The sequence below is a fragment of the Symphodus melops genome (assembly GCF_947650265.1).
Source record: "Symphodus melops genome assembly, chromosome: 2".
Lineage (NCBI taxonomy): Eukaryota > Metazoa > Chordata > Actinopteri > Labriformes > Labridae > Symphodus > Symphodus melops.
In genome coordinates, this window is record NC_136692.1 from 10908941 (window position 1) to 10926495 (window position 17555).

The following is a 17555-nucleotide window of genomic DNA, read 5'->3' on the forward strand; positions in this document are numbered from 1 at the left end:
TTTAAAACATAAAACTAGAAAATTAAAGTCAGCTTTTTACTTGACTCTCGCTCCTGCCGTGATTGTCCTGTCATGTAGGCTACACCATGCAACTCCCTCTCCATTTTGCGTTTGCGCAGAATAAATTCAAAAAGACGATTTTTGCTGTATTGTTGCTGTTGGAACTTATTTTGCTGTGTTAAAGTCGTCTCACTGACGGCTTTCTAGTTGCGAGGCAAGAGCAAGTGCAGAAGGAAGAACATTTTAAGAATCAAAGTCAACATTTTTAGGAGAAATTTGACAGTTCTATCTACTCACGAGCACTTCTTGACAGGTGCGGTAGGCTTTAACAGTTCAATCTGTAAAGAAGTGTTGTGGCAGTTTTTGACCCCACAAAAAAAAAGACAAACTTTACGGCGACATTCACGACGCAGCTAACGGTCCCAATTGAAAGTTCTTGTATTCCCCACAGCAAATGTGGGGAAAGCGGGTGCGAGCTTGCATGCACATTAATGTGACTGAACAGTGAAGAGTTTCATTATGATCCCAGAGCCAGCGCCAAATTAAAATGTGCAGCCGAACAGCCTGCTCCGTGCTCTCCTTACCTTAATTACGACATTCAGAGTTGTCAGGTGGCCGTGTTGCTGGGCAGCGAAATAATCCAGAGGGCAAAAAAAAAAAAGACACGTCAAGCAAAGTGAATAAATGTCAACAAATGTGTTCCGTCTACTCTTCCCAGTACATAGTTTTCAGTTTGACAGCTAGACACAGCGGAGAATTGCGTATTAATCCTCTACAGCGAGCCGCTGCTCCTGACAGGACGAACCACAGCGGTGGGTCGGACGAAAGCCTCAGATCATCTCACATTATGGCCGCAATTTTGCAGATTACCGATTCAGGGCCCCGGATAAAAAGAGTATTAAAAAACAAACGAAGGAGTCGTTAGGACTTCAAGTCAGGGCGACGTCACTCTGTGCACATGGACCCTCCTACTGCAACGAGTGCAACACAAACTCCGAGGAGGGGGGGGGGAGGAGGAGGAGGAGAGGCAGAGGGGAGAGAGGGGAGGGGCTCAGCGCAGGTAGACGGAGCCGCCTGGAAATAGGGCACCGCGCTCAGTGCGATGTTGTTTGTATGAACTCACAAGATAACTGCGCGAGGCAGTTTTCCTTTCATTCAGTCTAATTTAACTATTCCCTGAATATTTTCTCGAACACTTTTTCTTGTTCGACTCCAATCATCTTTCGTCTTCCCATTATCATGTTGTTATGTTTTTCTTCTTTAGTCTTTTCTTTGAATTTCCCTCAGGATCAATAAAGTATGTATCTATCTCATCCATCTATCTTTTCTCATCCCTAATACTCTTTTATAAAAGGAGCTCGTGTTCATTAACCCGTACGCACGCGCACTGACGATTTTGATAAGAAGACTTGTAGGGGAACAGCCTCCCAAGCCTTTCTTGACAGTTGCCATGGACCTTTAAAACTCTTCAAATGTTGAAGTAGGGGTCACTGTACTTTAAATCAAGCCTGGCTGTTGTCATGTGTAAAACTAACTACTGCCTCCACTAGGTGGAGCAATATTTCTATTGCTGCGTCTTGAGTGGTCACTCTGCCACTTAATTCATCTCATGTCAAAACTATGACAGAGGTCCTCTTTTTGTGCCTCTTTAAAGGAAAGATTGACAAGCTACAACTCTAATTTTCTTTACTTTCTTTTGGATGTCAACCCCCATCGTATGTAAGAGAATCAAGGGAATACTATAGCCAAAGCCAAATCAGGAGTTTTGTATTTTTTAATCAAGCAAAAGACTTACATTTATTATGAATGTATAAGAAGTCATTTTAATACTTAATGGTTATGTTTCAAAGCCAGCTTAATAAAGAATGGATATAATTAATAGGTGTCCACTTTGCAGATATTTTTATTTTTATTTACTTCTAAATATATGCCATGACATTGATGTGGATGTATACTTGAATTTGACAGCTGCAACATCCAGTAATCAAGTTAATCTCTGTAGTTGTCACTCAGTCAACTCACTTTCTGTAGCTCTTCAGATGGCTGTGTAATGTAAGATTTTTTTGGATTGGAGCTCAATACAGTAGTTGGGATGTTTCTCCTCATTGTTTGTCTGCATTCTGCAAGCCAGCCTGTAGCCATTACTTGAGTGAGGCAGCAGCAGTTAGATTAGTAAAAAGCATCCAAGCAACACTGCCCACCTCCCTGATCTGCCTGTTAATCACCCATGAATGGGGACCAGCTTCAGATAAAAACAGCAGAATTGAGCTATAAACCAATGTTTCCCACCCCCATGCAGGCAGCTCCCACTTGTCCATTACACATAATGGCTGCCAGTCAAACACATCAGGAGCAGATCTAATTTAGCTCTGCATCACATCACATCATTTTTCCACAATGACAGAGGAATAAAACATTTCTGACTGACAGAAAAACACAGCTAACATTGGTAAGAATACAAAATTAAAGCTTCATTGAATCCCACTGAGTTCTAAAGCAGCCAGATCAGTGATAATCCCACTCACTGAAAACTCTGAATATATAGACTACAAGTACATGTTTATTCTGTACTGTGGACATATGGGAGCTAAGAATAGCTGTATTTAGAAAGGGGGATGGGTATCCTTTCGAATGAGTGATTGCTCTGATTAGGAGCAGACGTCCAGTCCAGTTTAGACACATAGCAGACAACTTTGAGGAGCTGACAGGGCCAAAAGGCAGTGCAGAGAGGTGCATGCTCTGCCTCATGGGGACAGGTGAATTGGAGCATGTTAACTTTAAAACAAAACACTTGTCAACTCAGCAGAAGATCCTGTCCCTATCATGAGTGGTAAGTACTGGACCAGTTTTAATCAGGGAAGAAGTCCGTCAGCTCCATCCTCCATTCAGTTGTTCATTGCTTCATTTAAGCAGTTTTTCTTGAGCCCTGTTAGCATCTACATTGCAAATCAGCATTTAAATGTCATATTTAACAGTGGACATAAACATGGTTTTGGGACAAGAAAAAATAATAATAATAACATATATATGTTATTAAGTTTAGGTGTTAACTAGAGCACAGACTTATGCTTGGATTGTAAAGTATATGCCTAATTCTAACTCTTCTACGACTCAAACCTATTAGCAAAAAAAAGATCTCTTCTGACTCCAAAGAAAAATGATGGCTACAACCAAAATGTGAAAACGTAACTCACTTACTAGTCAGTGTCAACATGGTACATAAGTCAAGTTCTGTTACATAATCTACAGCAAATTAATTTATTCCTCAAAGTCAAATTTTTGTATAAGGCACTGTTAACAGGCTGTATGCAGGTAGTCATTGCAGCTTTAGTTTATATTTGAACTTGCTGGCAAACTTTATGCAGTCAATAGACAGAGAAATTTGAGCTATCATTGGGGGTTTTAATTTGTGCCACCTAATGAATTCATGGGTCGGATTAAATCTCCACAAACTCAAAGGAGTAACGGCTTTCCTAATAGCTGCTAATCCTTTTCCCCCAGTGGTTTATGGGTTTTTTTGGGTTTTATTTTTTTAAATATGTTATTTTGTACTGTTCAGCGTGGGATCCATTCATAGAGATTCCCAACAGAAAAAGAAGACTGATGTGACTTTGAACAACACTGTAATGAGCAAGAAAAGGGAAACCAAACTGTGAAATTCGGAGCTGAAAACCAAAACAATGCGCTCAAAAAAACTAAAAAGCTATTGAGTCATGAGGTGAATGAAAGATTCAATGCAGCAGTGCATTCAGCCATTTATTCAAACTCGGCAATACATTTATTTAACAAAAACATAATTTTTAAACCCATCTTGATTCACCATTTCATTTATTTAATCTGAAGCCTTTTTTAACCTTTATCAGTTTTTATCAATCAAGCCTTGCTGGGTAAGATATGAACGTCACCACCAACCCTCTACCACTCCAATACCACATAGTACTACTGCATGTAGTACACTTAAAGACAACATTTTACAACATGGTGCCCAAGTATCACATGACTTTTTTTAAATGTGCCTATTTAACAAATCACCCATTGTGAGAGTCTTGCCATTATTATTGAGTATAGTCCTTACATACTGATGTGTATGAATAATCTTACAGTTGAATGACAAGTCTCTTCCTTATGAAGGTCAGGGACTGGAATATATGCTATTGAATATTTGTGTTGCTATGGAAACTAGCATGTTCAAAGAAGCCTGCATCCATGGTCAGTGTTGAGAGCCTTAGGCTATAGAAAGGTTTAATAAAAACATAAAAAGTATGTAATACAATGTCAATATTCAGTTTTAAATATACAGGGAATTAACTTGATACTGAGAACTTAATACCTGTGTCTTCAGTACACAGTTTTCTAAAATCATGTTAATGAACTTAAAATTTAGATTACACTCACCTGCTTCAATGTAATCTGTCAGTGAAGTACCTGAGACATTAGAAATAAACTTAATGGTTCAAAGCAGTGATGTAAGGGTAGCATATTGGAAGAGTTACACAACCAACGATAGAGATTTCAATTCGTTTACACAGAAGCCAATTACTGACGGCATCACTCATGTGTGACTGTGTGAATATTTACACATTTTAAATAAAGGAAAATAGTTTCCAATCAGGCACGAATTATACCAGGGAAGAACTGCATCATGATGTGAAGGTTAATAGTTACATTTAATATCTTTTTAGATATTTCTGCAATGTTTAAATTGATGAATTGATTCTGAGTTAAATAGAAAATAAAGAAGATGACATAGTCCTCATGTGCGTTTAGTGCTACTCAGACAACAGAAATAAGGCGGCCTTGTCTCTCATCTTTGACACAGATCTCAGTTCACCTTAAATTGCTCTACTGCACGGATCACACGTATCTTTTAAACGCTGGATGATATGCATTCAGACTGCCTCCCTTTAGAAAAAAAAGTCTCTCATACTATGTGTACACCACCTGGGGTTTGTTCATCCTACTTAAGCAATGACGATTGAAAACATGTTGATGATTAAATAACATGTTTATCCTTCGCACAGTCAGAAATACATATTCAGTGGGAACACGGCGTATAAGCTACAGCCTGGCTTCAGATCAGATTATTAACATGCAGGGAATTATCACTAAATAATGTGTTGTTCAACCAAACTGTGTCAAGTACATTATGAATTGATATTCCTGGTGCCTGCTTGTAGATGCCAAGGTAGTGTGAGCTTCAGATTGCATTTTGTACATTTATGCTTTGGTGTTGAAATATTAATGCATAATATTTTGTTACACCAGAAATTTGGAACTGCTTTCGTGAATGTTTTTCAGGTTATTTGGCAATATTTATAAAACAACTTCTGTCAACCCGTCCTGCTCAGATTGTTGAAAGTGATCGTTTTAAATTAAAGGTAGTCTGATAAAGTTGTTCAACTTCGCTTGGTTTAAGTTTAGGGGGGCTATGCTCAGGTAGATACGTAGATAAAAAAATTAAAATCATTGCAGATGTTTTTTTTTCCTTGTTTGTCTGTTTTTTGTTGTTGTTAACATTGCTTTTGTAACTGCATTCATTGGTTTATTTTCCACTTAACAGTGTAAAAGGGGCAAAAAAGTTAAACATTTGGACACTCGACCTTGTGAGTAAAAAGTTCCTCTGTAAGCTGAAAGGCTTTTTTCCCACACAAAAGAAATTAAGAGTGGTCTGTGTTTCATTTTTATGTTACGTTATTTGGATAAACATGTTTTTGCAAGCCCAAGTTGGGATATAAATGATACTATGGATATTATGAATTATCAATTTTGGTAAAACAAGCTTGTGCTAGTGTTGGTGCCCCCTTTACATCTTTTGTCTAAAAATGGCCACTTGTCTTTTGAAGAAAAAAAATTAAAAAACAAGATGAGGGATGACCTTTGGTACAAACCACAGGGTGACATCATCTCCACTTCCTAAGAACGGTCTATGCTCTGAGCAGCGAGCAGCTCCCATCAACCTAGTGCAACATTTATGGGTGGGTAAGAGAAAACACTGTGAAACCTTAAACTGATCAGAAAGACAAAAAACAACTTACAGAGATGAGTGAAACTGCAGAGCTGATTGACAATTCCCTGTGGGTTGCTATAAGCAAGCAAGCGCTTTATTACTTCAAAAAGTGTTTAAAAGACAATGTTTTATTAAAAATTATTAGCTACATTACAATCTACATTACAATCATGATTCTTTCTTGTTGATGAGTATAATATATATAAATTCTGACCTAGGAGGAAGGCAGGTGTAGCCTGTAAACAAACTAAGCTAATGTTCAGCAGTAAAGACCAGACAACAGGAGGGGGGAAGATTAGGAGAGCCACCTTTTCTCGGATACACTGTTTGTGTGTCTTTAGAAAAGGTTACCTTCTGCCCCTGTTTGCCACAGACGGTACACACATTATTGTGCACGTACAGAAACTTTCTCTGGAGATAACAATGGATTTTCTTTTCTTTTTTGAACAAATAGCAGCAGTGTACAGTCGAAAGATAAGCATTTTGGGCTGTGCATATGGAAACAACTGTATACAGCATTGGCTCTCCTGTGACACACTCAGTGTTGTATGTTTTTTGTGTTATGTGCAGTGTTTGCTCATGTTGGTCTATGCTGATCATTTCATGAAAAAAATACTCAGTTTAAAGTCTTGTCTTTTGCGTTAAAAAAACTTGCTCTGATTATCTTATGTCTCGATTGGAGACATGAGCTTTTTCTTTTTTTAAAAATTATGGATAAGCATGATTCACAATAAGGCGCATAGATGACCTGATTGACAGGCAGGGATGATGAAACAGTATGTCAAGAGATTAAAAACCTTCCTTAGCTCCAGCTGTTAGCTTGTTGTTAGGTTGACTAAAAGTTAGCATTTCCAGCATAGCAATTGCTATCGATGGGACTCCAAAGCCCCCTGCTGTAACAGATGAGTGACGACAGATAGGCTTCGACCATTGATATTTACACTCTATGGTAGTGGCAGTCTAAGCTAGACTTACACAAAGCCAAATGGGGAAAAAGTTTATTGCTGTTATTTAAGGTTCACTCTCAACAAGTGGTAGCTGCCTGCGTGGGGGTGGGAAACATTGGTTTATAGCTCAATTCCGCTGTTTTTTATCACAATAAAGAAAGGGCAGGTCATTTCTGCTAAACACTAAATCCTATTCTTTCTTGAATAAATAGTTACAACATATCGTGCAGACATATTAAACCTAACAGGTTTGACTCATCTTGGCTGGGTGATGCCAACAGCACCATGTAATTTGATGGTAACATTGTCTATAAACAGTAGACAGCTAAACACTTCCATGCAATCTATTTAGAAATATTAATTTTTGAAGGACCTCTAGTTCCATTACTTTGTTGAATTGTAATATAATTTGTGTTTCTGTCAGGTCTGTTCCTTTGTATTTCATTGATACTGTTGCCCTAGTTAGGCATTGTTCTCTATCATTTATTGTACAAAGACTTTTGGTCAGAAAAGTAATATCTGACAATTAGTAAAAAGAATAATAATTGCAATCAACATAATTGCCAAAGTAAAAAAAAAATATTGTAAACATTATTGGCATGATAATAATAGCAGGGATATTTCTATTTGCAGTTCTTTAAAAACAGGTTGCAAAGAGGTATAGTTTCATGAGAGGTAAACAACATCTGATTTTAACAAAAGAAAAAAAAAAAAAAAATCTTGCATCTTGTCCCACGCTGCTTAGCTTGTGATCATTTGCCGCTGAAGCAGTAAAAACTCTCTGGAAATAAGCAAGCAGCTCTGGTAGAGGTTTGTGCACTGATGAGCTGCATGTCACATTAATTATGCTAGATACGGGCAGGCTGCGTTTCTGGAGTCTCACTTCATCTATTTGTAATAATAAAGTAACAGCAAGGTTTTTTTCTTTCGCTAGCTGAAAAGCAACTGTTTATGTTATGCATGACTGGGCATACTGTAAGCGCTTTCCAGTACAATGCTATGCTATGATTTATAAATAGCACAGAAGCCCTGCAGAAGCTTCTGTGGACACACAGCTGCAGAGAATTTGAATAGAAGTAGATCCTTTTTACATAGGAACTCTTGCATCATTTTCCATTTAGTCTAGTCCAATTTCTTAAAAGAAAAAACTCAAAATACCCTCATACCAATAGCAAATATTTAGTCAGAAACTCTGCAACAACTTTTCCTCCTCTTATCTGTACTCTGTGGCACCTGTCACTGTGTTTTTTTAAAGGTGTCGAGTTATTATTAAGACATCAATGTCAGTGTCTAATCGGTGTTTGGTGTGCATTTGTTTTATTAATTACATTGGCCGGTAAAAACTCAAAGCAACTTGGCAAAAAAAAAAAGTCAAAATCTGACGCTTGTGTCATGATTAATTTCACAGTGAACAGTCTCCTCGATGTCAGTGGTAATTAGGCATCACCCATTGCATAACACACCATGTGTCAGGGTGGGTGGCATGTCTGTGTGTGTGTAAATGTGCGTATGAGTGAGAGAAGGAGAGAGAAGGAGAGAAAGGGAGGGGGTAAAGGGTGAAGAAAATGAGGAAGTTTTTAAGGTTATAGAGCACCATAACACAAATATGCATTTAGCATTCAGAGAGCATACAGAATATTTTTCGATACTTTCGATACTGCCTGGCTATTTTGCAGGATAATTACTTTTCCTTCTATAATTAGTGTAATTTGTAAGCTCAGAATGTCTTCTTAAAACCTACAAACATTGTGACATTTAATGAGGGTTTGCATAAAAAAACACATAAACTTCAATGGCAGCCCATGGCGGTCCAAATGTTTCCACCAGGTGGTTGAAAAAAAAAAACACAACACAACCACTTTAATCTGCACAGCGTGATTACTGGCCTACATAGTAGTCTGTTTTATTTATTAAAATGTTCCACTTAAGCATCCACTTCATTTTCTGAAAGTCTATCATTGTCTTGAAGCTATATGAAATCTTTATACTGCCAAGTTAGACACATCTAAATTTCAGCAGTAACCAGCAGTGTACCTGGAACGTCTACAGAAACTTTGCTTCAAACTTGAACTACAAAAGGGATTTATTAATCCTGAGAGTGAGCCTTTTTCCCCCTCCATTTCCGTTTTTTTCCCCCCCTCTAAATTAAACAATGGCCCTTAACAGTCAAATTAACACAGATTGGGATTTGATGTGCTGTGCAGCCAGATGGCTCGCTCACTCTCTCTCTGGCGGGCTGGCAGTGCAGCTGAGGACGAAGGCACTTCCAGAGCGGATTTGAAAGAATCTAGGCCAGAGAGAGTGGGGCTGCTCTCGGAGACTAGCCGCCAGAGCTGTCATGTTTTAGTGCACATTTTTCTATTTGAGGAAGAAGCCGCTACATAGAGAGATGTGCGGTGTGTGTGTTTGTGCTTGTGTGTGCAGTGACTGGAAGTGGAGGAATGCCTTTATAAAAATGAAGGAGGAGAGGACTCATCTTAGAGCTGTGTAAACAAGCTTGTGGAAGAAAATAAATTCCATCCTGTATTTTTCTCCTGTCCACCTACACTCTACAGTTTTTTGCATTGACGTAGATTTTACACAGTGATGCCTCAGAAATATTCAATTAAGTTGAATCGAATTGGAATGGTAACATAAACACTAAATACATTTGAAAAAATACAGATGTAATGACTAAAGTCCATAATGAAAGACATCTCAGTGTGCTAAAAATCGATGCCTCAGGCAGCATACTGTACTGTATGAACAGTATGCCTCAATGTGGCAATGTGCAGTGACTCCAGCACCATTGTAGGTCAGCACTTTTGTAAACACCACAGCTCAGACATTCAAATGCAACTTTTTCGAGCAAGTCATTATTCAAAAGCCCAGCCTCCATCTGGAAAGTGGCAAAGTTGGCTGTTTTCCTGGTGTTGCTGTGGAGGAAAAAAAACTGGGTCTGTGTGAAAATTGCAGGACTCATGATACTTTGCTAAGGTGTAAATTTGTCTGGCTTTGATGATCACTTTCTTCACAGGCTCACTTTAGCCAGCAGTGAAGGGTTAAGGTTTATGAAAGACTTCGAAACTTTTAAGGTTGTGAACACTGTAGGTTTCGGCAAGTGATCTTTAAAGACTGAACAGAAGGAACATGTAAAATGAGAGGACAGTAATGTCATACTGGTTCTACAAACTGCAGACTGCAACGTAACAATTTGGGCTGTTTGACCATCACACATTTCCTGATATTAAATAAGATGATTATAGAAAAAGCAACCATGTGTAGCTTGAAATTTCCTGAAGAATTTCTCCAAGACTTTTGATAGCAGAGAGCCAGAATATAGTTTCCACTAAACACCAGTAGGAAAGATAATCCTGGTCTGTTATCAATAATTCTGCAGCTGAATTGAAGTATCAATCACTTACACTCTTGATTTATAACTTCACGACTGTGAAAAATTCCCCTTTTTTTTTCAGAGACCTGGAAAGATATTCAGTTAAGGCTAACATTAGGATTAAAAAAAAACCTGTTGTGTTTTTGCATACTGATATCAAAAATACTTTAAAGTTGGATCAATTAAGTACTAAATTGTCATACCTTTTTCCGCTTTACTACCATTGGAAGACATTTACAGTCCTAAACCAGACACTTGAAAATCAATGCTAAGATAATAAAGCTGTGGTATTAATGAAGTTGAGCTCTGTGTATTTATATATTTCTTAAACGGGAGAAAAAATACTAATTATAGTCTTTAAAATGGTAAATATCTTATTTTTCCAGTTCAAAAAGTCATTCTTGCCCCTTTTTCATCCACAGAGAATATTTCTCATCAAACATGTCAAAATGGCTCTCAAGACAAAGAACGGAGCACATTAGGCTCAACAGCAGATTCACATTAATTACAAACTGGCAAAGTTGTTAATATAACTCAGCACTCAAAGCCAGGAGTCTGTGTGAATGGCCTGAAGTGCCAGACAACACCTTCTGTTTCCATCGATGGCCATCAGCATGCAAACACACACTTACACATTCAGACTGCTCTGCTCCATACACACAATACCACACACACACACACACACGCGCGCACGCACACACACACACACACCTATACACACACACACACACACACACACACACACACACACACACACACACACACACACACACACACACACACACACACACAGACCAGTCTCTACTGCCTGAGAGGAATCTCCTCTTACAAACTAACTTTTCCTTCTTTTTCCTTTCTTTATTCTTTAGCAACCTCATTATCCCTGCTTGTGTGCAGGGCCGCAGATGTGCTTACAGCATCTCAGAGGAGTTTAGTTTATTTTTAAGATTAGAATTAAGACAAAGCAAAAGGGAAATTCTCCAGAACAAAGTCTAAGAAGCAAGCTTGTTTGTGTCTGTTTGCTTTTGAAGCAAATAAAATAAAATGTGCGTTGTAGAGAGTAAATTAGGAACACTAGTGTGTTCTGACAGGAGGGATATAACAAAAGATTAAATTGGGTTATCTGTAATCAGTAAACACATTTACCCTACAGTGCTTTACTTTGCAGTGTGTGTGTGTGTGTGGGGGGGGGGGGGGATTATATATAAAAAAAACTAGACATTAGGTTATAAAAGGGTTTATCTGCTTGAATTATCAAGATATTTTCAGGTATATTGCATATGTGAAAACAGCTTTAGAAAGTTCAGGTTCCGTTTTTAAGGGGAAAAGCCAAACTGGGGGCTCAATGACTTACTGGGAATCCATAGCATAATCCTGCCCCCCTAATATATAACATTATAAAAATCATTGAGCACATTAATTATGAGTTACTACCAATGTTACCAGCCATGGTGGCGGAGTAATAAATTGTCCAAGGAAGGGATTTGGGACCGATTGAAAGCCAGTCTTCTGCTTGTTCCTTTCTCACCCAGGTGGACCATCATGCTCAAGTGCCCAAGGCCACCGCCTCTGCTTGTTGTCAGAGTGGGTGTAAATGTATACAATGATAGGTTATGACCTGTTAGCTCAGTTTGACTTTAGTGAACACACACTCTCCTCAAACAAATGACTGTCACAACTCTCTTCATAAACAACTAAAGCGTAACGCAGCTCCACTGTTTTTTAGCCTTTGTTCTTATAAATTACATCTGCAACCAGTAATATTGGTCTCCCAGTGTTTGGGCTCACATTGCAGGAGCTTCACATATACACACTATCAGAAATACACACACAGTACTGTACTGAACAGAAATTGAACAGAAACAAGTCATCTGGTCACTGTCACATTTCCAGGCAAGTAGCCTTTTAGTTACTTTCTGACAAAACCAGGCCTCGCTGTTACCCCTTGTTGGAAGTGTTAATGCTAATCTAAGTTAACTGGTTGGTGTTGGTTCATGTATACTCCACAGGCTTGGATCATCTAATTCTTAGAGATGTCGTTCAGACTTTTGATGTTTGTCTATATTATACGTGTGGATTTAGCTACTGCATTGAAAACTAAAATAATCTGCGTCACACACAAATCCTCCTCTTTTTAAAAGTGAAAGTCTTGTTATCTGAGTGGTTAGTGTACATAATGACTGAGCTGCTATGCTAATACTGTGTTATCTTGGGGTTAGAAAACTGCTCTTATTATTACGTATTTTATTAAAGCCTCAGAACAGTGTGCTTTGTTTGATTAGATACTTAAAATGTGTTCCCTTAAACCAAAAATTTAGAGATTTAGCATGGATGACGAGTACCGATATCTTGTGTGCATTGGACAAGCATTTCTTATGGGCTACTTGAATGAAAAACGAATTTAAGTTTAGCCATCTTGTTTGCAGACTTTGTGGATTACAAAAGAAGGAAACGTCAGGAAAATGGTAAACTGACATGTGTGTCTATTAACTGACATAATTCACAGACTGAGGACCAAAGTAATCCCAGTAGGGAACACTTGTTGTGATTTGTACAGTGAGTTTGGTAGAGATGGATTAAAGAGACTCATCAGTGATATTCAGCACTAAATTAGTTATCTAATTCATTTAATTACAAGAGCAGGCCCTGTAATGTTACTGGATGGTTAAGGGGTTATTTCACTTAAAATTACCACAAAGGAAACACAGACTTGGTTTTCACTTCCTTTGTTTTTGGCAGAGTTCAAAATGTTTACTGCATTAAAAGGGAATCCTTGGCTTACAAGAATATCTCTTTTAGCTGTTTGTGTATTGAATGTCGCAACTTCTATTCTTCCTCTAATCATCATCATTTATTAATCCTTATTTTGAGACATTTCTCTGTACCTACCTTTATCCCATGAAAACAATCATGGCATCACATTATTTATTTATTTTTTTAAAGGTTTATTTTTGGCCTTTTTGCCTTTATTGATAGGACAGTGGATAGAGTCGGAAACAGGGAGAGAGTGGGGAGAGACATGCGGGAAAGTGGCCACAGGTCGGACGCGAACCCGGGCCGCCCGCGCGAGGAGCAAAGCCTCGCAACATGGTGCGCACGCTGCCGCTGCGCTATCGGCGCCACCGGCATCACATTATTTGATTGTATTTTTCTTTAATATTGTCCCAATTATTCCTGATAATCTTCGTGCCTCCACATCAGTATTTACACTGTAAACAAGATCTAGAAATGGGAAGTGGGAATTTTCTTTTGTTAGAGTTATAGTGAACTGATTCTTTCAGTTACTACTCCACCAGAAATTGGCTGTAAGAACATCTCTATCTCTCTCTCTTTTTTTTTTTTATTATTTGCTAAAAGCTGCAGCACTTATTGGTTCAGTCTTAGCTATAGGGATATTGGCCTCATTAGGGATTTTAAAAGTGTTATATTTTCAATCAAAGATTTGCATTTTTACAACATATCCCCTCTTATGCTTCATCAAAACATCTGCGTGTTCTATATTTCGAGCGTCTTCAGTCCTATTCTGACCTGCAGAAGAATATTGCTACATGAATTATCTCTTTGATTGCCTGTGTAGGAGTAACACTTACAGTAACGAGGAACCTGGGAACAGGATTTACTGTTCCATATGCCCCCCAATGACATTACTTCAAGTGATGATGATGAGAGTCATAAATTGGTCCTGATGGCCCACAGCAGATGAAGACCTGCATGGGATTTGTTTAGGCACACTGTTGGCCAACCCTGGCTTCCCTAACATACCGTTTCATCATTTCCAATTAGACCGTTGCTATGTGACTTCTGTGATGAAATATTGCAACAAATTGCATCTAAAGCCTCAAATGCTGATTATGCTTCCAGTGTAAGCTCTTCCATGTTCACTAAATATTTTGAGGGAATATTCATGGGAATATCCCCCGCTCCACTATGTTGTGTTCGACCTGTCACTCTCCATTTCCATCAGAAGCATCATTCCTCATCTACACTGTCATCCCAGCACATGTTCCATTTAGTGTGCATTAATCTCACTCAGCTTCACATCATTCTCTCTTGTCTTACCCCTTGGTATGCATTGACAGAAAAAAACATGCCCACTTGCCAAAATGTGCCACGACGTTGACACTAAATGGGAACTAATGGCAGCAATCAACATTTTTGCATCACTAAACAAGTGAGTGTTAAAAATTGAGGGTGTTAAAATATAACACAAGTTGAAAGTTGCAGTGTCCCAGTATGGCCTTCATAAAATCTTGTCAATGCTCCTTTGCTAACCTTTTGATAAGCCCTGGAGACGGTCTAAATTAAAGGTATTAAATCATGATTTGGTGGAGACTGAGGGCGCTCATGGAGACATCCCCTTCACAGTCTACTGGTCAGGTTGGAGTTGTTGCAGTGGTCAGTGCAGACAGGTCATCCCGAAGTAGTGACGGATGGCTTTCATCAAGGGGCCTGCGGGCTCACTGGGGAAATGTACATGGAGAGTGCAGCAAGAACAGTTGATATTTATCTAGTAGCTGTCCTGCTAGCCAGGACAAGGGACAAAAAAGGAGCAAAGCCTGAAAGTTTGGAGAAGAAAGGAGCATTTGTTCTTTGCCATCAATAAACTCCTGCATGTATTTTGCAAATGAGTTGGTAGGTTGTCGCATGGAAAGGTTGGGAGTTACCAGTTGGCTTCTGCAATGTGTTAGTAAGAGAGAAATGATGGCCCAGCACTGGGACTCTTTTTGTGTTTCACCATGATTTGTTCAGATAAATCCAAAGTAAAATCCAAACTCCATGTTGTAGAACTGCAAAATAGTAAAAAAAAAATATATATATAAAAAAGAAAGAATTCTAATCACATATAAAGGCTAAGCATACTTGTTAAATGCATTGTAAAACAGATCAGTTAATGAAAACAATATATTAATAGTTTGATGCAAACATTACAACTTGGTAATTAAAGATAAACATTTAATATAGGCACCTCTCTGTCAACATCACTTTGAACTGAAAGATCAACAGGTTGAAAGCAACTGTTAAAAAACAGCATTCCATTCCCTCAACCGATGAGGCCAACATGGCAACAGAGGCATCATTAAAAGTGGCATACATCCTGAAAAAGTGCAAGAAGCCACTTTCCAAGGGTGGGATAATGAACAAAACGATGGACACAATGGCTTAGACATCATTCCGGAACCATTACAGTAAGACTATTACTTATTAGAGTATTTCAGCTCTGAAACATATATTCCTCCAACATTCTTTACAGCAGCTTTCGCTACTCTAATTCAATAGAAAATGGAGACATCCATAGACAAAAATTAAGCAAATTAACATGAACGCGGCAGATTTTAATGCAGTGATTAAGGTAGTCATGCCAGTCTGGTTCTAGTATCTATTCCCCTAATGGAAAACCTGCTTCAGTCAGGGCTGCCATTAATATCCCATGAGGCATTGGGCACACTCTTGGCTAGCAGCCAGATTCACAGTTATTAACCATTTTTGCAGGCTATTTCAGGAAGAGGGGATCTTACTGGTGATGCCTCTTTGAGGTGTAACGGTAACTGCCAAGTTCATCTTCAACATAACATGCAGTGTGGCAAGGTGACCAAGGATCCAAAGCAAGTTTTGAATATTGTTTTTGGACTTTGACATCAAACTAAACTTATGACAGAACCTTCATACATTATCACTAGCCAGCAAATGAAAGAAAAAAATAGTTACTTATTTGTATTTTCTAATTTGAGCTCTTAGCAGGAATTAAACCAGGTCGGGCTCTCGTTCAAGGTCCATATTCTTCAGCTAAAAACTGCTAATGAAAGTATTCAACAGCAAGTCTGTTAAAATAGAATTGAATGGTCCTTAGAAGAGAAGTTTGCATGTATAGCTCTAATTTATTTTTTCTTTTCTTAAGAAATGCTTATCTCTGTTACTGCTCCTAAATATAGGCTCTCTTAATCCTTGATAAGTGTGTAATTGTTGCAGGATTGGAATTGCACGGAGTCCTGTATAGAAATGCACATGAATACTGTGATGTTAATGAGTGGCACTCAGGTTAATAAGAGTTCTCATGCAGCACAGCCCACAGTAGTTTAAAACTTAGAGGAGACTGAGACTAGCTGATATTAAACACTTAATTTGTATTACTGCCTTCTGTAATTATATAACGTCTTTTTAACTGTGTCATAAAGTTGTAAGTTACAGTCCTTCCTGACGGATTGACAATAATATTGGAATTGGTCAGCAGGCTCCCCGAGAGGAAATACATAATTAAATGCTACCCAACGATCTTCATACCTTCAGCTGTAATGTTTCCCATATACATTTGCACAACCAATTGTAGAAAATGTGATGCATCTAGCAGCTGGTGCTGTATAGCAAAGCAACATACAACAACAATAACAAGATGTAGAGCACTGTTGCCCATGCTGCAGTCGGATAAGTGTTAAGCTCAATATAACAGCATGGAGCTGCGAGTGTGTTTGAAGAACCAGTTTTTTTGTATTTTCAACAAAGGCCTATGACATGTTGGAAATTCTGGGTTTTGGAAGTTGGAAAAATTAACACAACCAGAAATTGCATTGTGCATGATTTAAAAAATACCTCAACTTAACTCTACTATTTTGTCAAATGTTGACTACTTGGATGTGAACCTTTTGTAGACTGTTATTCTGTGTCATTGCAGTTGATTTTTCATAATTTAAACCCTTGCTGCTTTAATATTTTTCAGGAACCAACTCTGTGGCCACTTTGGACATCTCATGCTGCTTTGGAAGTGGCAATTCTCAGAACTCATTTAAAGCTGTCATTTTTTTGCTGAATGGCATTTTAAAATTACACACAGTGTTGTAGCTGACTATATCAGGTTATTTGCTGTTCATAATGAAGCTCCCGTAAATGTTTCTTGACAATAAAATGAAGACACAAATTACTCAAATGTAACTCATGGCAAAAAAATAAATTTATATCGACTTCAAGAGGAAAAGCATTCTTTTTATGTTGGCTTTTAGATTGACTGAACATGCAGACAGGCGTTAGATCATTTCACTTTGATATTATGAACTTTGCTTATACCTGAGGCATTGCTTACAGCCACATATGTTCTACACTTTTTTCTGCAATCAGTGTGAAAAGTTACACCTTAAAGCTTTTAAAGTGAATATGTCACTAATTAGCTTCCAGCAAATCACAACCTGTGTGCTAACAAAGTTCAGTACTTCTGTTTAAACAGCAGATACATTACTTT

At 38.2% G+C, this 17555-nt stretch overlaps 1 protein-coding gene across 2 annotated transcripts in view; it reads right to left on the bottom strand.

Moving 5' to 3' along the window:
* nr3c2 (nuclear receptor subfamily 3, group C, member 2) overlaps positions 1-990 on the bottom strand; it is a 69616-nt gene extending 68626 nt beyond the window's left edge. The window contains exon 1 of one of the 2 annotated variants that reach the window (XM_079338236.1): positions 585-990. The gene's annotated coding sequence lies outside the window, so the exon portion shown is untranslated. Of the gene's footprint in view, positions 1-297; positions 542-584 lie in introns of those variants that run through there. The other variant, XM_079338237.1, reaches the window with a different exon arrangement.
* Between the last annotated feature and the right edge of the window lie 16565 nt (positions 991-17555).